At 42.7% G+C, this 21,463-nt stretch overlaps 1 protein-coding gene across 9 annotated transcripts in view; it reads right to left on the bottom strand.

The window, feature by feature from the left end:
• The window catches only part of FOXP1 (forkhead box P1), a 601,805-nt gene that overhangs the window by 265,577 nt on the left and 314,765 nt on the right, over nucleotides 1-21,463 (bottom strand). The window lies entirely within an intron of this gene.

The raw sequence follows: 21,463 nt of genomic DNA, 5'->3' as shown, positions 1-21,463 counted from the left end.
AGGAATTAAGTATACTCCTATATTACACAAGTGCTAATTCTTTATATTTACTGGAATAATGGGGAAAATTAAGCAGAGATGACCCCAGGTTTTCCCCCCAATTTTAGCCACTAGGTCAGTTTCTCCGACTTCTTGCAGACAGGTAGCCACAGTCATTTGTACCTAATCAAGGAGCACTAAAATCTTTTATTCTGATTAATTACTGGGAAGTGTGATTAAAGTCCAGAGTATGTTTCAAATACCAGAACTTTTAATTGAAAAAAACAGCCTAATCATTAATGCAGAAATCACTCCACTTATTTTACATTCACCTGTTCCTGACCTCATTATAAAACCAGATGAAATGACTGTCATAAACAGGAAAAAAAAAAGGTAAAAATTCCCCAATGAAACATAATTCAGAAAATCCTGGCTTCACCTAGAGCTTGAAGCGTCACCCTATGGTGTGTGTTCATGAATGCAAAGCGTAGGTTCAGAGTCATTACTGCTTAAGTATATACTTAATGTTGAATACTGTCAGAAGAAGACAGTTCTCAAAATCTCTGTACTTATTCCGATTTCATCATATGGCGCCACGATAGCTTTGTAGAATATGCAAATCAGCGATGTCTCTTTCTTTCCACTATTTTCTAGTCAATGTCACCAAAAGAGCTTTAAAATTTAAGGAAAAAAAAAAAAAAAAAAAAAAAGGCCAGAAGTTGCAGTGGGTTCTCTGACCCACCTCATTAAGGTGTCCACTGTCTAGTAAACAGTAACAACAATAAGAAGTAATCTGCATGGGCAGGACAGCCTGTTCTTTTCAGTTCTGGAATCCTCCACGACCACTTGAGTATCCTCCTTAAGGGCTACTGCTTCATCAAGGGCTTCTGGATAATTGAGCCACTTTGTGTCAAGCTCAGATCATCTCTGAGATGCTGCAACCTTCAGGACTCCCTGGAAACGCGCTGCTCACAATGAGAGCTCCTAAGGCCGCCTGGAGTTCCACAAGGTGCCCCAAACAGCAGGGCTGCCTGGAATGCTAGCAGGAGCCAATGCAGACAGCGCTGGGGAGGGGGCGGGGGGTAAAGGAAGAAAAAGGCACGAGGCAACCTTGCAAAGGCTGCAGCCTTACAAGATCATCGCCATGTGGTTGTGAAGTGTTCAGAGACGCCGAGCAAACTGTGCAACTTTCTAAATAGATCGTTTTTGCTGTTGTTCTTTAAACCAGTTTCTCAGAGAGCACAAGCACAGAACTAGCCAGTGAGATGATAAAGGCATGTGGTGCTTCTGAGTTGTTCTGGTGCCAAGAAAGTTATACCTGTATAGCAGAATGCCTTGGGCACACAAAATCTTCCTCTGAGTCAGCACTGTGCGTCTCATACACACGAAAGGCTGAGATCTTTAACATCCTGCTCCCTCAAAACAAAGAAACAGGAGGGGGTAAAAATGCATCTGCTTCACCTATGAGAGCGAACAGATAGAATTTTAAGTGCTCAGTGCAACTACCACGCAAGAAAAAAAAAAATTAAATACAAATATATTGAGTCCATCCCTAGCTAAAAACCAATAAACAGATAAAACCTGCCAAGCCAAACCTGTGGGTAGAGTCATACCCGGGGTAGGAAAAAAGATGGGACATAAACTCAAGGGCGGGGAGCTGACAGTCTGCTCTGAGAACTGGGAAGAGCCGAGAGAAAACTCTACACATGTTTTATTTTAAAATCACTATTTGATACTGATTCCAAACGAAAGTGTTTTGTAAAATATTTTCACAGTAGGTGGCATCACTTATCAACTGTAGGAGGGGTGCGGTGGCTTGAAGCATTTTCTTTTATTAAATTATCAAATAATCATTTAAATGGCTTTCACACATTCTGTTCCATTTGAGATACACCTACAAGTATGGCAGGCTTGCCAGAGCAAGGGCAAAAAACCCCAGTAGACTCTGACTATCCAGATACCTGTTTCTGGCTCTCCTCTTTCATCATACAAGCATATTTTTCTTTCAAAAAGCAAGTTTGCAAATCCACTCCGGTTCAGGGATAGACTGCTTTGGTGAAAAACCACATTTCTGCAACTGACAGCAAAAGTCCCCCTTTTCTGTCACTGGGGACAATTCGGTTTAAAATAGCTTCTTTACGTACAAGAACCATGAATCAATTTTACCCATCCTGACGTGGAAAAGTGAAGATGTAGGCTTTAAAAGTTTTAAAAAACAACCAAACGCAAGCAGAGTAATGTTTAGGCATCATAACACCTGCAAATACACTTCTTTCTTCACATTCAAGGGAAACAAAATGAACCGATTCTCCTTTTTACATTAAAAGTTCAAGGGACTGAGAAACAAGACTTTTGGTGACACAAATACTTAAGGAAGAACCAACCCACCTACAGCTACATTGTAAGAAAAACTAGGAGAGCTCTTCTAATCTTTCAAGAGAGAATTAATTTATCACAAGTATCCGAAGGGGTGGGGGTAGGAGAGAGACCACGCCGACTCAATGACCTAGTGGTGATTTTGGAATAAGTTCTGGACGCTACAAATTTCATCTTATGCATTAGAAAACAATTAACAGACGGTAAGCACTATTTACCAGGCAAAGTTTTTAAAATATGGAGTTCATTTTTTTTTTTTAATTCTAGGAAAAACAAGACAAGATGTGTAGACAGAGAAAGTCTATTTTTTTCCCTTTCTGGTGCATAAATAATTTGAGAGGACTCTAACTGGATTGTGTTCTATGGAGACAGCCAAGAAGGTGGGGTGTCAGCACCTAGAATCCCAGAAATTTAGAATGACAGGACTAGACAATTTGCCAAAGGGCAAAAAAGTCCATACTTCAATGTTATCTCTTGCACGAAGGCCACATCCATTTCCTGGGTGATCCTTCCAATTGCATGCACAAGAAATTCTGTACCTGAGAAAGAGTTATATAGCTCAAAGGGGAATTGGTACTTGGCCTATTTCAGAATCATCACCTTGAAAGGAATTTCTGGGAGTTGTCTAGTGTATCCTAGATTACGTCTGAAAAAAAGCGTGTGTCCGAAAAGCTAACTCTGAAGGTGTAAGTGGCTTAGCAGACTGAGATAATATAAAAGGAATCTGACAGTATTAAGATACAATACGTGCCACCATGTAGTAATAGCATACAATCCACCAAATTCACATACAGTAAAACCTAACAGACCAAACTGGGCAGAGAGATTTCATGCCAAGCACTGTATCGATTAGCAGAGGCTGGCACTCTTTAAAAGAAAGATTCACAGGCCACAGTCAGGCTTGCTGAGAAAGAGTGCTGGGACTGATTAGCAATGCCTGCTGCGAGAAGTGGCAGAGGGGAGGCGTAGTAACAGCTATCCCACCCATCTGCTGGCGATCGCTCTACAGGACCCCTGAACTCATGCTCCATGACACCTTCATGGTAGTAAGCAAAAGCTGAAACAAAAAAATATGCTTTCTCCGAGGGAGGGATCTTGTCCACATCAAGAGATCTTAAAAAATGAATACAGAAAATAGAATTCCAAAAAGAAAAATGGTTTCAAAGTTATAAGAAAAAGAGCCCCTGACAGCACTCTGAAGGAGAGGGATGGATCGAAGGATGCGGAAGCCCACAGCCTACCAAGGTTGACATGAACATTAGAGCACAGGCTGTACCCCCCAAGTGATTACTGCAGATGCCATGAAGGACAAGAGAGGATGAGGACGTATACATTTTGGGAACACAACTAGGAGGGTAGCTAGACAAACATTTAGAATGCATAAAAACGGATCAGAAAGAGAATTTAAGGCTTTGGTACATCAGTGTTCCTTTTACCCCAAAGCAAACATCATTACATGACAGAATTTTTGCTCTTTTCCCAGGGGTTCCTGTTCTGTACGTTCTCTGCGATTGCAGTTCTTATCTTGGATGTTAGAGCCACTACTAACCTTAGCTTTTATACAACCATTACTGACCTTTAGTGGTACAAGCTTACTTCCAGAATGTTCGGTAGTGCTGTTTCCTGCATATCGATTTGGAGAGATGGAGATAGAAGGGTCTGCCTCTAATTACAAGTCCTCGAAATACCTTTCGTATGTATAACTGAATCGATACCCCCCCCAAATTTTTTTTTTTTTTTTAATTTAAAAGTCGTGAACTATTAAATCGAAACACAAAAAATCTTTTTGGACAACAGGAAGATTTGCCAAACGCTCTTAGGGCCAAATACCTCAAACCACAACACAGTAAAAGGAGACGAACCATTCATCATATTCCAACTGTAAATTAATCCAATCAGCACACCTCACTTTCTGCATCTGAGGCCACCGGGCAAAACCGACAACCCAGGAGGACCCAAGGCTGTTTTTCCAGAACCCGTCCTTGCAGAAGAAGGGACAGCAACAGCCTAACAGAGGTAGGGGTTGAGGAGGGGTCGGGCTGCCCTTCAAAACCTTAGAGCTGCAAGTTGCACTGCCTGCGAAGTTCTGCAGCCTCAGGGACATCCCCAGGCACAGCTGTTTGCTTCCGTTTAGAAGATGATTTGCTGGAAGGTGGGGCTGATGTAGGGGTGGAGGCTCTCCTCTCCAAGGGATCTACAAGGAACTGTTTAGCGCAGACAGCTAAAGGCATTTTCCTCCTCCGTTATGCAAAGGGCAGAATTTACCATTAACATGATTCCCCTGTGAAGTTCAAAGAGTCGATGTTAGGCCAACTAGGGTAGGGTGATTGAAAACGGAAGCAGTGTATGGAAAATTTCAAGCAATAATCATCGCCGGGAGCCAGTGGCCCAGAGATATAAACACCCTAAAAACCAACCGATACGAATGAAGCTGCAGCTTCAAGGCAGATAAGGGCAGAGGGATAGGTGAACAATTTCAGCGCCTAACATGGAAGTGGGCACATTTCGTGTTGGGGACTGATCTTTGCCAGGCCCCAGTCTTCCTAAGGCCATCTCACATCTAATACCCTGTCCCTTGACTTCTTAAGGACCGAAAAGTAAAGTGGGATAATATTCCACTTGAATGCCTGCTTTTAATGGATGAGGTGACAGCTATAATTCCCATATGTTCATTCCAGTGAAGCCTTCCATCTATGCTGATGGGGGGGAAAAAAATCTTAGGAAAGACTGCAGATCAAGCTTCCCTGGGTTTTTAAGAACTGGGATGGATGTTGAGGGGGGTAAAAAAAAAACTTTTAAGTATGTAGCTCACTTTTCCACAGGGGTTACTGAAAATTTACAATGACCTAGATCACCTGTACAATAAATTGAATGGGGGATCGCATGTCGCTTTAAGGGCTACTCATTATGAATCCTCTTTAAAAAAACAAAATCAAATAGTCTTTTTATAAGGCAAACAACATAGCTCCAATCCAGCAATCACTGACTTCACTTAAGTTGAAGTTATCTACGACATTGCTTACTTGTCTACACACTGAATGAGCTTTCTGAAGGCAGGGAGCCCACCACACCTAATGATACCAGTTCCTAATCAACATTTGTTGAATAATGTACATTCATAGCGTGTTGTCTCTATCTTAAAAATACAACTACACTTACACTTAAAGCTTACTTAAGGCAGGATACGCCTGTGCTAGGTAAAGAATACGTATCAGAGAGATTCAAGGAGACAAATGCATCTAATAAGAGAATAAGAGAAATGCCCCAATAGGAGCCTGGGGCACCAGGGACCCCTGTAGCAGCTCCTGCAGGTTATCAAAGCCCAGCATAGAGGGCCATCTGGAACATCCAAGGAACCCCATTCTCTTCTCTCTGATGACCTACGCTAATGGAATCGCTAGAGTCGATGAGCCAAGGTCTACTGGTGTCAAGGGCGCTACAGCTAGGTATACAAACACTCTCCAAGCCCAAGTTTTTTGAAACGGTAGGGTAAGTGCAATATCCCCAATGCGATTAGGAAGGATAAGGTGTTGAAACAACTGAAGGGATTATTTCTTTAGTGTCTTCCATGTAGAAACACTGCTATCCAGGGTTGCACCCCGAAATATTTCCTGAGCCTCTGCTGCAGGCCAGGTCCCCTGTGGAGCATGCTCAGTGCGGCCCTCTATCCATTTGGGGGATAAATCTCTGCCCCCCTCCCACCTGTCTACTAGTCCTCACGTACAGAGAGGCAGGATGTACATACTGAGCCGTACTGTCTCACAGAAACATGAGACCCACAAACGCAAACCATACATGCAATTAAATATATCTATTCGTCCCGTTTAAAACAGTAAAGACAAACAGTGGGAGTTACTTTAATATATTTCATTTAACCTAATATAGCCAAAATATTTTAATTTCAACATACAATCAATATAAAAGTTAGTAATGAGATCGTTTACATTCTTTTTTTCTTAAACTAAGCCTTTGAACTTCAGTGTGTATCTTATACATTTCGCACATCGATTCGGGCTACCGCACTTCCAGGGCTCAGCGGCCACTTCTGGCTAGTGGCTCCCATACTGGACAGCGCAGGCCTAAGGGCATTTCAAGATCCTGGAAGAGTTTCTGAATATAAGGGAAAAGGATACCATCCACACCGTTATCACTTTAGATGCCTGAAATGGGACTGCTGAGATATGGGGCAGAGGGACAGTGCTGGGAGAGGAGAATTAGGATAAGGAAGTGGCACGTTTCCTTAAAATTGCCTCACTGCTTTCTCTACGTGTGGCCTGCAATACAGATAAGGAAGACTACAAGCTATGAGTCTGCACATGTCCGTGGGGATACACGCAAACATCTATAGACCCACATATCTGTAAATCCTACAGCTGATATTCATTCTGTCACCTGTCAAGATAAAAGTAAGAAAGGCTTCAATCACAGGGAAGAAAGCAGCATAGCATTTTCCTCCCCCAAGGAAAAAAAAAAAAAAAAAAAAAGAATTTAACAACATTTTAGTTTGTATGTTTGGGGGTGGCGGGGGGAGGTGTGATGGGAAGTTGGCTTCCTGCCAGGAATTGACATCACACTATAACTGGGGAATTAGGAGATGTCTCAGTTATCTAGAGCACACATTTAAAGTCTAAATCCCCAGAATATAAAATAAATAAGAAAGACCTTAAATACCACAGGCACTCAAAAATAAGTTAACTGTCTTAGAAGCACAATAGGATCTCAAGGAATACAACTTAGTGGGGAGCGTACAGTGATTAAGTAAGCAAGGGCTGTGCAGGCAGATGGGCTTGGGTTCGGAGCCCAGTTTGTGTAAGCCAGTAATTTAATCTGAGTGAAGGTCAGTCTTCTCATCCATAAGGAGGGACAAATAAGAGTTACCTTGTCAGGCCTCTTTGCAAATGAAATATGTGAAGCGTTAGCTGCGGCTGTTTGAGAAATGTACGTATAAAACACACTTAAGATAGAGTGACATGGCATATACCTCTGCACACACTACCTACTAACACTATATATGACAATAGAGAGTGTGTGTGTATCTACATTGAAAACCAGGATTGAAGTGCAGTGGCCAGGAGTGAGCACCCTGGAGTTTTCCTGAAGGAGGACAAGTCCCGCTTCCAGCCCTACAGCTGTGGGACCTGGGGCTGCATCTTCCTCACAGCAGCCACCTCCAGAAGATGAGACTAATACTACAAACGACAAATGCTGGAGAAGGTGTGGAGAAGAGGGAACCCTCCTGCACTGCTGGTGGGAAGGTCAGCTGGTGCAGCCACTGTACGGAAAACAATATGGAGTTCCCTTTAAAAAACTAAAACCACATCTACCTACCATTTGATCCAGCAATCCCACTCCTGGGCATATATCCAGAAAAGACCAAAGCTCTAATTCAAAAAGATACATACACCCCTACGTTCACTACAGCCCTATTTACAATCGCCAAGACACGGAAGCAACTTAAGTGTCCATCAACAGATAAGTGGATAAAGAAGATGTGGTACGAATATCACTCAGCCATAAAAAGGAATGAAACCATGCCATTTGCAGTGACATGCATGGACCCAGAGGTTGTCCTACTGAGTGAAGTAAGTCAGACTAAGACAAATATTACATGGTATCACTTACATGTGGAATCTAAAAAACAGTACAAATGAACTTACTTATTATAAAACAGAAACAGACTCTCAGACATAGAAAACAAACTTATGGTTACCAAAGGGTAAGTGGGGGAGGGGTGGTGATAAACTGGGAGTATGGGATTAATGGACGCAAACTACCATATATAAAATAGATAAACAATAAGGATTTCCTGTACAGCACAGGGAACTACGGTCAATATCTTGTAATAAACTTTAACAGAAAAGAATTGAAAAAAGAATACAGACATATACATATATATGTATAACAGAATCACTTTGCTGTACACCTGAAACTAACATAGTACTGTAAATCAACTCTACTTCAATTAAAAAAAAAATAAAAAAAGATGGAACGAACAGTGCCTACCTGGAAAAGCTGTTGGGAGAATTCAAGAGCATCACCTACGACAAGCACTTACTACCGTGCCTGGCCCATAGCTGCTGCCCAATAGCTGCTAGTTGTTATCATTACAGGTATTCATCAATAATCTGGGCTGAAGTGCTTCCCATCTAGGATTGCTTCTACCTAACTGTAAATCCTTGTGAGTGGCTCCCACACAGGGGAGGGGCCAGAGGAAGGGCGGATTGATGGGGTTTACCGTCTAAACACCATCAAGCATATTCGAAGTCTTTATTTTAGAAAGCATTTGCCTCCTCATTTTCTCATTTGATGCTCACAAGCCTACAGGAGCAAGCAGACTGATTTGAATCAGGAACTACATCTTGAACACCTACTACGTGGCAAGGCACGTTTCCGAGTACTGGAAATTCAGATAAATATACCTGGCCTTCAAGGAGCTTATGTTCTTATGGTACTTCATTCATTGTTTACTCCCCTTCCTAAAAATAGGAAGTTTCACAGCGGTAATGTCCGCTTAGTTAGGAGCTTGGTTTGAACGAAGGAAGTCTAGTCTCTGTTATTTAATAAAAATGCAAAAGTTCTACAGTATGGCACAAAATCATATCTCCTTTCCCCTATCTCCCTAAATTATACTGAAAACAAAAAGGTTTCCCATTTTGGAAAAATACAATATTGGATACAGAATGACAGCCACACACAAGTATGTTTACAAGCATTTTGCACATCTTGGCATCCTACGGTAATTTTGAAATTACATAAAGGGGACGAAAAAGCCTGTAAAGGTTTATACTTTTCATTAAGTTCAAATTGTTTTGAAACAAACAGCCTGACATCATATCAACAGTGCGGCAGCATCTGCTTCATTCAAAAACAACTGGGAGAAGAGATGTTCACCCGCATCAAGACTTCCGAAGTGAGGCAGAAATTCCCTACTGTCACTGCTACCAGGCTGAGGAAGCCACATGCGCCCTTGGTCATGGCAGTACCTGCCTGCCTGCCAGGTTACTAGCAAAGGAGGCTCCCGACACAGGACAGCTTGCGGGAAGGGATGCGCGTCAACCGGCAAAACTTTGGGTCGAGGGGGAGAGGACTGGAAAACCCTTCGGAAGGAAGGGCAAGCCTTTCAGTTCCAAGACGCGAGGATGGACACAGCCTATTTCTCTTTTTTAATACTCTCCCATTTGTCGAGGAAGTAGCCTGCAGGAGAGTGAAGCAGTCTGAACTATTTTTAGGCCTCTGACCCTCTTTAAAAGCCAGAGCTAAATGCAGTTCTCCATTACACCCACTCAACTCCCACCGGCTTCAACACAAGCCACGGGAGAACCCGCTCACCAGTTAGAAGAGTTTAGTTATGCCCTGAGCATTCTTTGGTTCAGATGGATCACTGGAGCCATCATGGTTCACCCACGCTCTAGAAAGCCACAGAGCGGGTCTCTGGGCTCACGGAGGGCAGCAGCCAGGGGCTTCGACTCCGAGGACATCCTTGTGCAGTTGTGTGGATTCTCATAGAACTAGCTGAAACTCGTAGTTTTTTGACAATCAAGGCAGATGGGAGGGAAAAAAAGTTCCTTTTGAAGATGGCAGTCAGTCTATTTCGGAATTGTTTCAAAATTATAATCTCATCTATATAAGCCCAGATTTGAAGAACTGTAGTATGTGGGCTAAATTAAACTTTCCCTCCAACCAGCATGGGGTAATTACAATCAGCCATCACGTGAAGTTCACTGCTGTTGAACGCAACACAATTTGTGACAGTAAACTACGGTACCGGGGTGGGGTGGGAGAACATTTATAAGTAAGAGGTCCCACATCTGAGTTTAACGGAGGGGGCGGGGGGCGGGGGCGGGGGCGGACGCGGACGCGGCTGCCATATCCCATGGAAAGGACACTTTGTCTCCCCTCACCCTCTCTAATCCTTCCTTCTTAAAGGAACACTCAGCAAGATCATGAATCCTTTAAATGTTACATCTTCTGTCCTGCATTATTGTGCTGCAGAAACTCTTCACATCAAACAGTCATCAGGACTATTACCAAGTGGGCTTATAAGAGAGGGGCTGAAAAGGAGCTGTGTGAAAAGAAGTGGAAAATTAAAGCTGAAGCAGTCGAAGAAAGGGCTTAATTTACTGGCATGTACAGTATGCAAATGAGATTACTCTCAGCTTAACTGCATCATTTATGTCCATAATAACGGCATCATCATTACAGGGCTCAAATTAAATTACACCATAATTAGCATATCAAAGTGATTGGTTAAAGTTTAAAACAAATACCCAATTTTGTTAATGAACAGCTGTAATTGTCATGTACACTTCAGTGAAAACTCTCTAAACAAATATATGTTTTAGAAGAGAGGAAGATTTTTTTTTTTTTTCTTTTCCGGCAGACAGGTCTGTAGCAGAGGTAAATTACCTAAAAAAGAATGACATGGACTATTCTATTAATGTTAATATATGCTGATCATTTTCAGGTAATAAAGCATTCTATCAAAACAAGGCTTCCGCTTATACTCAGACACCTTCCCTGCTCCTGAGTGTGACAAACCACCAGAAACCTGTTTCCACTTGCAGCCGTGATAACAATGCCGGGGTGACCTGTCCCCAACAAGCAAAGGACATGTTCAATAACATGCTATTACCAACCGCCCCCCCCCCCCCACTTATTGAAAAGACATCCGTGTTCAAATCACGCCAAGTCAAAGCTGATTTTCTCCGCATTCCACCGAAAAGGCGGAAGAGTGACAGAGCCAGAAACTTGCTGAATTTATGGGGTAGACCAGAGCGCTCCTAACCTGATGACCTGATTACCCACTAGACGGCCTCCAGCTCCGTGTCCCCTCACTGAATCACAGCTACATCGAAGCAGTTTCAAGCATGCAGCTGCACCAAGGAAGTTCCTGTTCTTCCATCATTAAAATAAATCAGAAGGGGCAGCTAGCTATTTTGTCAGCATTGGCTGCAATGAACATGCATGCACATTTTAGATATGCAAAGCCATACACAAATTATATGCTTGTTTTCCAACCTTTTTGTTATAATCATTTCATGTCAGAAGAGTTTCTACACAACAATCGATAATCTTGAGGCTCACGTGTTAAAAATAGCTCTCTGCCTAAGATTCTCCCCATTTTCCTTACAATGTACCCCATATGTTCTCTGATTTATCTGTGAGGGTAACCATCCACTGTGATATACAGCAAGGCAAGCCAAAATATGTTTTTCCCAAAAAGAAAAAAAAAAGGCACTTTCAAATATACTTAACAAGCAAATTGAATGTCTTATTAAAATCGTATTATCTAAACAGTGTTCAAAAATTTAAAGAAAGTAGCTTTTCATTTTATTCATCGAGGAATCCATTAATGCTTAGGCTCTGAAGTAGTATGTAAATTATGTGCCTTTCAAGGTAGAGCTAGGGCAAATTCACTCCATCAACTAATGATGAACCTCATTATGTGCAGGGAGGATTCATAATGAGGAAAGAGCCACCGCCATTCCATGTTCTAACATAAATCCCTGTAAAATTTGAATATCTCCCCGTCTAATTAAAGGCTACTAATTCCAATCACCCCCTCCATGGCCCCAAAGTAAAAATAAACCTCTTTAAAAGCACAGACTACAGTTACATCTCTAAAGCAGCCCTCGATTCTGTTTGGACTCAGAACCTACCACTCAGATATGTTTTACGACAAGCATAATCAGCAGCTTTCTAAGATACAAACTTTGAGGCTGTTCAAGCTCATTTTGGTTAAATGCACTGGATTTTTATTTTTCAAAGAGCTTCACCTTGACGGGGCTACAGTGCATGCACAGAGATGATCCACAGCCAAGAAAGCAGCAGGAATGTGCGAGCGATGTAATAATGTAAAATAAAATTCTTAGCACTCGAGTTCCGTGCTGAAGCGGAGATGCTCAGAAAAAGCCAAGCAATCGTGGCATGAACCCGAGATTGCATTTGGACGGGGATGTATTCAAATCTGCTTGGGAACGATGTACTTGATTCTGGAACAAACTGCTCACTTTTAATATGGTTTGAACTAATGAACAAGTACAGCCCAGCCTCTCACAAGCCAAAGAACTATTTCCTCTTCTAATCACCGACTTTGATTTTTATTTTAAACTGAAAACTATAGAATGCAAACCCAACACTGCCAAACATATTTATTATGATTAATCGCTTGTTAATATCCCTCACTAAGGCTTAATTTGCTCTTGTTTTCCATTATGAACCTGCACACTCTATTCCAGTCCCTTTTTCAGGTGGAGATGAATTTCCTGTGGTCTGTACTTTTTCTATTGTATTGCCACCCAGCAAGGCACAATTAGTTAAAAACAGCCAACCTCCACCTTGGCGCTAACAGAGCACCAGATTACGCAAAATGAGAGAACACAATCATTGAGAAATAAGTGAAGGTGCCCAGGGAATTAAAGCAATTAGACCAAAAAAAAAAAAAAGAAAAAAGTACGTACGCCAGTCACCCAAACACTCACACCTTTACATTAAAATTCCAAAGAAAAGAAAAAGAAAAAAAAAAAATCCTAGCTCCTTTATTTAATGTTGATAAACTGGATGTAGAAGCCAATCAAAAAACCTTATCTGCTGTCATAGATTCAAGTATCCCCAAATGTCTGAACCCCGGTTTGGTAATGCAATATACACACATCAGTGACATCAAGTGTAGAATTTCAGGAGCTACACAGTCCATTCTAACCGAAGATGCTGCTGCTTCTTTAAGTTGCATAAAAATAAACTCCACTACATAAAAACTGCCACAGTGCGTGTTCTCTCGTCCCTCGGCTCTAGGCATGATCTCCCCCCCACCCCCCTTTTAGGTCAGCCACTCATGCATTAGGAAGACATCCCTCCCAAAATAACTTGGCCCTCCCCCGAAGCACAGAGCTAAGCAACGTACCTTTGTTCTGGAGTTGCAGATAATAACAGGCAAGCCTCAAGACCATGAGGATTTGGGAAAGATCAGGAGAGTTGAAGGGGAAAAAAAAAAAAAAAGAGGAAGAAGAAAGAAACACCACAAGTAGAGAAGAATTAGAAGAAACAACGGGAAAAGCCTTCTCGTGAAACTGTTGTGGCTGCCACAGGATCGGGGTGTCTTTACCAGTGTTTACAGCAGTGAGTACACCTCTGCTCCATATCATCCACAACTGGTGGCATTTCCACCACCCCCCCCACCCCGAATCCATGCATGACAATTAAAAGCAACTGCACCTCTCCGTTTGGGAGGGGGACCACAAAAGACCTCCGCAATATTTCTTTACAATGTCTATATCACTGATGAGCATTAGTTTGAGTGACAAAGGTCCCGGGCTAAATCAACATTCTTACCTTAATGTTCCTAGTAAAAGGCTCCAGGAAACATAACTCATGAGACAGGTATGCAAAGATATGTCTCAAGGAATTAATCCAGAGCCCTCAGATGAAGTGAGAAGAAAAAAAAAGAAAAAAGAAAAAAAAAAAAAGAAAAAAAGAAGGAAAAAAGAATATGCAATGGCTTATTTCCAAACAAATGCAGCTCAGCCCTGGCAGCAATGGCATAAAAACAGGTTTGCGTATACAGAGCTCCGTGGCAGAAGCAAGAGTTCTGTAGGATTTATTTGACACTTATTTTCAGGGAAGCCTTTTGTGGAGTTGTACCGTTTGTTTCTTATTGTCTGAGAGGCAGTTAGGAGCTTTCTCCCGGAGGGGGCCTCTCAACCCCTGGGCTTGGCCGCCTCTGACAGGGAGGTAACCATATTAGGATGTGTATGGTAAAGTAAACAATAACATAGTTGCAATGAAATGGAATTTTTTTTCCCCCCCCCTGGCTAATGGTGTTGGGGTCAGTCCTGTCGTTTTAGTCATTCCCACTAATTTTGTTTCCTAGTTCAAACAGGCCCTCCTCTTTCCTCTTTTTTTTTTTTTTAAGTGTTAGCTGTTTCCAAATATCTGACTGTAAATTTGCTGAGAATGTTTGCAATGTAAGAAAAAGCTTTTAACATCCAAATAAAGATACTGCCAGTTTAATCATTAAAGGGGATGTGAATTTTCAAACCCTTGCAAAGATCCAAGCCTCCTTTACTCACCTCCTCCCGTTCCCCCACCACAATCTCCCCCTGAAGGTTAAAATTACTTGGTCATTGAAAAGTACCTCCTAAATAAATCAGATTTTTAAAGAAAGAGACTGTTTCCTTCATAAAAATTCCACATTCACATACTGTGTTACTGAGTGAAGAATCTTAACCATTCATGCCCCTGAAAATTTATTACCCGGAATTTCTAGGATGGTTACTTTTACATGATAAAGCTCTTTCCCACCTCCTCCAACCCTCCTCCCCAGAGAAAAAAAGCAAGCAAAAAATACTGTGGTCAAGTCATCCTTTAGAAATTAGCTAATCAAACAAAAACATAATCGAGAATGAGTTCCTAAGATGTTACATGTTTAAGAAAAGTTTTGCAGACCTAAAGACAACAATAAAAAGTAAGGCTGCTCTCTGGCCAGCGTCACTCAGTATGAGATTCCCACCCGCCCCCCCCTCCGGGAGCATCGAGGAAAACATCCCCCGCCAAGGTCAGGGCGGGCTGAGGAGGACAGCAGCGCAGATGAGGACCGCAGAGAGCGGATCTGGAGAGGGGGGAGCAGCTGTGAGCCAGCCTGGCCCCGGCGCAGAGCGAGCTTCCATGTCTTTATCCCGGAGGTGAGAGCCGTGGCTGCTCTTGAAAGCAGTTTCCCTAAGAGATCCGCCAAAACGAGGGTGTTTAAAGAGCGGCCAGCCCTCGGTGCACAAGGAGGGGAGGAGAGGCACCTCGCTGCTGCCTGCACGAACCCCAGAACCACCCCTGCAAAACACGGGGTGTGAGCGACCGGGCACAGGCAGGGGAAGAAATGATACACGCAGTTAAGGATGCAGTCGGGCTGATGGAGCCAGTAAAATGCACGTGGCCCCGGTGAAACTTCCAGAGCTCAGAAAAAGAGCGCTTCCCCAGACTGGAACCCTTGGGCTGGCCTCTACACTGCTTTGGTCCTTATCAGATCTCTATCATCCAGAAACTTAAAACCCCTGCAACTCATGTTTTATTAAAACATGTTTAGCATTCTTCTTAAAGACAGGTTTTAACCCCAAATACCCACGAAATTAAATCTCCTATACCACTTATCTGCACTGCTGGGCAAAAACTAAAGTTGAGCTAAACAGAGAGATAGCAAAATCAATAAATCACACAGAACAAGTAGCAGTTCAAAAGTTCAAAGATACGATGGCCAGTTCAATGCGTCTTAGCACTCACCCAATAATAACTCGTCTCTGTCACTCCTCATAGTATAGACAATTTCATCGGCATCATTTTCATTAGGCTGTCTCATGGAAAATTGCTAGCTATTTATGTATACGCTAAAATAAATTAGCCATTTCGTCGAGCACTGCGATTCTTATAAAATACATTAACACAATACTCGATTTTCCAGTTGGAGTAAATAAATAAATCAATAAATTCAATACAGTGTGATTCTTTTATTGTGGCGCTACAGCTCTCAGCATAAGTGTTTTTATTGGGTTTATTTGTTTCAATAAAAATTGAAATGGGCCAGTGATCTCTGCGCTGGCATCTTAAAAAGAAAAGAAAGAAAGAAAATCTATCTAATATTTGGGAAAGTATTGTGCGGAACACTCAAACTTATAATGGCATTCAAAAATCATTTTCATTATGGTGATTATTCCACAAACCAGTTCTGATGGGAAATTTCACAAAGGGAAAGGGGCAACTGTGGCAGGTGCGTGACTGTTGCGGCGTTTCTGTGCTACAGCCCCGAGTCTGGGGGTGAGGCGTCTGAGAGACAGCAGGGCATCACTGAGCTGCGACCTTCCCCCTCCAGCGTGCCTCCTTCCTGGACAGCAAGAAACGACAGTGGGACAAGTGCCAGATGGCCTCTTCTGTCACACCTTACGAAATGCCATTGATTGTGGCTCGGAGGAGGCCATTTACTGCAACCTCTGGGGGAAAGACTGGGGTATCATGACTGCAAGAAAGAAGAGAGAGGTGTGCCGATGCTGTAAATGAAATCAGGCCCAGGGCCTGCAAGCCGCTCTGGAAGCGAAATGGAGACACCGCGAGGCATGAGATGCTCCCCGAGTCACCGGCACCGTTAAATCAAAGGGGATCAGGGTCGTGGAGAGGGTTGTTTTTGCCTCTGCCGAACAGCCACACTCCTCTTCCTCGTCTAACACCAGCCTGTATTGTCTTTGGAGAAATGCCCTGGTTCCCCACTCTCCGTCCCTGTGGTTCACAGGAGGTGGATGCATCTCCCACCCGCAGAGGGTGGGACCATACACCAGGTCTGACCAATCAGTGTGTTCTGCTCTGCCAGCCGCATTGATTGGCTGATGGATGGAAATGTGTCAAAAGAGAATGACACTCAACTACCAGTATTCTGTAGGAACTCCTGGGAGAGATAGAGGCTGTCCTTTTGCTGGGTTTTCAAAAGCTTTAAGGACATGGATTGGCCTGCCCCCAGAAAGAGAAAGCTGGCTGAGAGAGGCCAGGATGCAGCCCCTCGGAGGTGAGCACAAGAGCAGGACAGAGTCCTAACAGTATGGCCATCCTACTCCTGGACTTCAAGTACATGAGCTACTGAAATTCCCTCATTTGCTTAGCTAGCTGGAGCTGGCTTTGGGTTATGTGCAGGGACAATACAGGAACTTAAAACACATATGCCTGCTACACGTCGTTCACCAACTCTACAATATTCGTTACCACTTACAGGAAAACCAACAAGCTCTCACAGCTAATACTCAAAATCTGCAGACCTCCTGTATCCTATGTAACCAGGTCATCAGCCACGTTTTCTTTTCTGCTAATACTAGAAAGAGTCAGGTGAGTAGGCCAGGACCCATAGTCAGAAAGAACTCAAGATGATCTCAAAGCAGGCTAAACTAGAGATCTAAAACCATCCAGGATGTGCTCTCATACAGACTTAAGAAACTTTCTTCTCTAGGCCCCTGCTGGCGGTGGTTCAGGTTAGGGATGGACCAACCCATCAGCTTAGGTGAATGGCCAGGTGGCTCACACAACAAACCTCGCATCTCCTGACATGACTCATAGACAAGGGATGAGATCTGGTCCTCTCATCCTCTGATAGGAAGTCGTATTGGGGTGCGAAGTCAGGAAGGAGGAAAGGCTGCTGCATGGGTCCTTGAAGACAGGCCAACACAAACTCACTGGCCCTAACACTTTCTGAATCCCTTTCACAGACCCATTGACACAGAAAAATTTTTACTCGTTTGATCGAATAGTCTGACCTTCAGCCTACCGAAGTCTCGATCCACTGGACACACCGAACTTATTCTAGGAGACATAAATATTCTAATAGGGCATGTGTGAAAGCTGAAGTTCTCTGTTATCGACAGAAGGGAAGGACAGCTGACAAATTCATTCGTCATCATTTAGTTTTACTCCCATCTTGGTTCTTTCATCATTATAAAAACGACCGCTTATTGAATATCTAACTGACGTAGAAGATATTATATTTGTCATGGAATTCTTAGAACATTTTTCCCATTTCACAGGTCTGGCAAACTGAGACTCACGTTAAGTCATTTACGAGGGGTCACAAAATGAGTAACAGGTGCAGTGAGTTTTCAGTTCATGTTAGCGTGCAAAATCCATGGGCTGCTTTATCCCCGTCTCCTCCTTTTCTTTCCTCATTCTCGCGAGTTTAGTTTTTCATTATAATATGCCATTAATTCTTAAATCCCGAATGCCTAATACCAACTCCAAGCCTAGGGATAAGCAGTAAAAACACAAACAGGTACTCATAAAATTTACCAGATTCTAGGAAGGAAAGAGTCATAAGTCAAGGATGATAAAATAATGGCAGGGTCTGAGGGAATTTATTCAAACAGGGAGAACAGGATAAGTGACATTTAAGCTAGGGTGGAAGGGGTGAGCCCTGGCTCCAGCCCAGGCAGACTGGCAAACCAGAGCCATGATTTCCTCCCTGGGCGGGAGAAAAACCCAGATCAATACAGCCGGCTTGCCTTGGGACTAGCAACCACAGTAACACAAACAATAACAAGACAACAAAAAACGGAGCTACTTTCGTCTTAATATGCCAGGGACCATATTAATCATACGGCATGCATTTTTTCCATTAAATCTCTAAAATAACCCTAGAAGATGCATAGTTACTGAATACTAGAAATCCTACATATTTTTGTTTAATCAGTAAGGACAATGAGACCCAGAGAAGCTACGTACGTAACCCGTTCTTGGCCACACCGCAGCTAAGTGGCGGACCCCAAATCCAAACCCAGCTCTGCTTGGGACAAATGATTCTTGGTATGTCATACTGGCGTCCGCCTGCGGTCAAGAATGACTGTCACCATGAGCCCTGGCTGTTCACACTGGTGTCCCGGCTCCTGCTACTGGCCTGGAGTGGAAGGACAATCCACCCGACTCGAAGACACAATGATTCAGATGGCTGGCTCCACTCAGTTTGCGGGGAGAGGGACAGGGAGAAGGGGGGAAGGCTGAGGAAGGAGGGGAATCAACACCGTGGACCCCTTATTTTTCCAGCCTCGGTTGCATTAGTGTCCACTAGACTCTCCCGGCAGCTCTGTGGATCTCCATTTTTGCCTCTAACTAGGGACATGGAACTTGCGACAAGTCTTTTCGTTTAACCGAATTAACCTCAAGTCAATCCTACTTTGCACCACGATTATATCCAAAAAATAGGCTACCTGAAATCTTGGTGGTGGGAATTGTTTTAAAACTTCAGATGGGGAGACACAAGAGGGAAGAGATATGGGAACATATATATATATATAACTGATTCATTTTGTTGTAAAGCAGAAACTAACACACCATTGTAAAGCAATTATACTCCAATAAAGATGGTTAAAAAAAAACTTCAGATGATGAGTTCGGGGCCACAGGGGTCCATGTGCCCTGGAGAGTAGAGTTTCTCAACCTCAGCACTATTGATATTTTGGTCCAGTAAACTCTTCATTGCAGGAGCTGTCCTGGGCATTGGAGGAATTCAGCAGAGTCCCTAGATGTCAGCAGCACCACTGCCACCCCAGCTGTGATGCCAAAAAATGTCTCCAGATATTGTCAAATGTTCCTTGGTGGGGAAAACTGCTCCTGGTGGAAAACTACTCAGCAAGAGAAACATCGCCCAATAGAACTTTCTGTCATGATGGAATGTTCTAGACCTACACTGTCCAATGGAATACCCACGAGTCACCCGAGGCAACTGAGCACTTGACATATGGCTAGTGCAACCATGGAACTAAATTCTTAAATTTATGTAATTTTAATTAATTTAAATTTAAATAGCCACACACATCTAGTGGCTACTCTATCTTGGACTGTGCAGTTTTAGAAGTGTCACAAATTTTCCATATTCATGAGAATCTGATCCTCAGCAGATGGATATTTGGTTCCTAGTTCAAGCTTCTATATATTAATTTTTAATTAAAAATGTTACCTTCCTCTCTATGGAAATCAACAAACTCTCTCAAATTTAGCAGTTTCGGTCCTGACTCTAAAAATTTTGTTCTTACTCTGAACCTTTTCTTCTAAATTTTATAAAAGTTTTCACCTAATTTTTACATAAGTTTAATCACAGTTTTGATTAGAATTGCAGATTTATTTAATTGAATAACTAGGGTGAGAGATTTATGCTTGTGGATTAGAAGCAAGTGCACTCCTTAAGAAGCCACTTGCAAGATAATTTTTTTCCCTGTCAGAAACATGTACCTGATACTCTTTTAAAGACACACTGCCTGTAAACTGGGTCTTTGGAGACACCCGCTACCCTGGAGAAAGTGCCAACTCTACCAACTCAGATAACTCACACCATTTGGAACGATAGTGACGTTATGAAAGGGTTCTTACACAGTCACATCCCTCCACCCTGTCCCCGCCCCTGGAAACTCCAAACTACACATATTCAGTGGAGCTTTCCACCGTAGCTCCAAGTGTGATACATTTTTCAGCTTAGGGAGAAAGATTAGTACTGATGTAACAAATTGACTGTAAAACCAATCGTATGACACCATAAATACATCAGAGCTATCAGGATGTTTCTTTCACAATGGGCAAATACAGAAGCAAAGATCACTTGAGGGTGGGGGGTTAGTCATACCCAACTCCATGTGCAGGGTGTGAAACATCCAGAACTATGGTTTTGAACAGGAAGCTGAGCCATCTACAAGATATTCCTTGGGTTGATAAACAGAGAGCGTGAGATGGGATAAAGCCTGATGATGAAGAAAGTAAACAAAGAGTGTTTGTTACCCACCATCTCTCGATACCAAGAAATTTCAGCTTTAGCAACACTATGGGAATCCAAAAATGCACTGTCATTCTAAATAATGCTGAGAATAATGACATTCAGGTCCTAAGCTGGGCACAGCCTAGATGTTAGGTTGATGACCATAGCCGGTTAGGTATGAAGCGTTGCTCCATATGTAGACAGTGCTGGATGGCTATTCGACACCATTCCCAACTCCTTCCCTTCCTCCTACTACTCTTCAAGCTGATAAAAATCACCTGTTCCCCTTCCCACATTTCTCTGCACTTAGGGATAGAAATCTAACTTAGTTCTGCCCAAAAGATACGAGGGGGAAATGCATGAAATATTTTTCCTGCTTGATTAGAGCAAAGGAACGAATCAACCTCTCTCTCTCTCTCTCTCTCTCTGGCTGTCCTCTCACCCTACGTTGTGCTTTTAAAAGCAAACATATAGAAAGGTGATGCCTGGAGCTTTAGCAGCCATCTTGTAGCCATGAGGGAAACGCTAAATCACCAATATGCCAACCCAGCGATCAGATATTATTGAGGTACTGAACCAATCTTGAGATGGCCTACCTACAGGCTTCGGAGCAAGTAAATGATAAATATCCTTATCTTTTCAGCCACTGCTAATGAGGTTTTCTGTTACTAACAGTTGAAAACATGCTTATTGATATATCCTAAACCCTAGGAACGACAGAGAAAAATCACTTCCTTGAGGGAAATGGACTAATCAAAGTGTAATTAGTCAATTTTCCTGAAATCTAAGATGGTTCCCCATGTCACCTGAGAGCTTGTCACTGAAGAAAATGATTCTTAGTCTTTAGAAGAT

This window comes from Phocoena sinus, chromosome 11, assembly GCF_008692025.1.
Source record: "Phocoena sinus isolate mPhoSin1 chromosome 11, mPhoSin1.pri, whole genome shotgun sequence".
NCBI classification, from domain to species: Eukaryota; Metazoa; Chordata; class Mammalia; order Artiodactyla; family Phocoenidae; genus Phocoena; species Phocoena sinus.
Note: the sequence above shows the minus strand (reverse complement) of the source record. Positions and strands in the feature narration are given on the sequence as shown.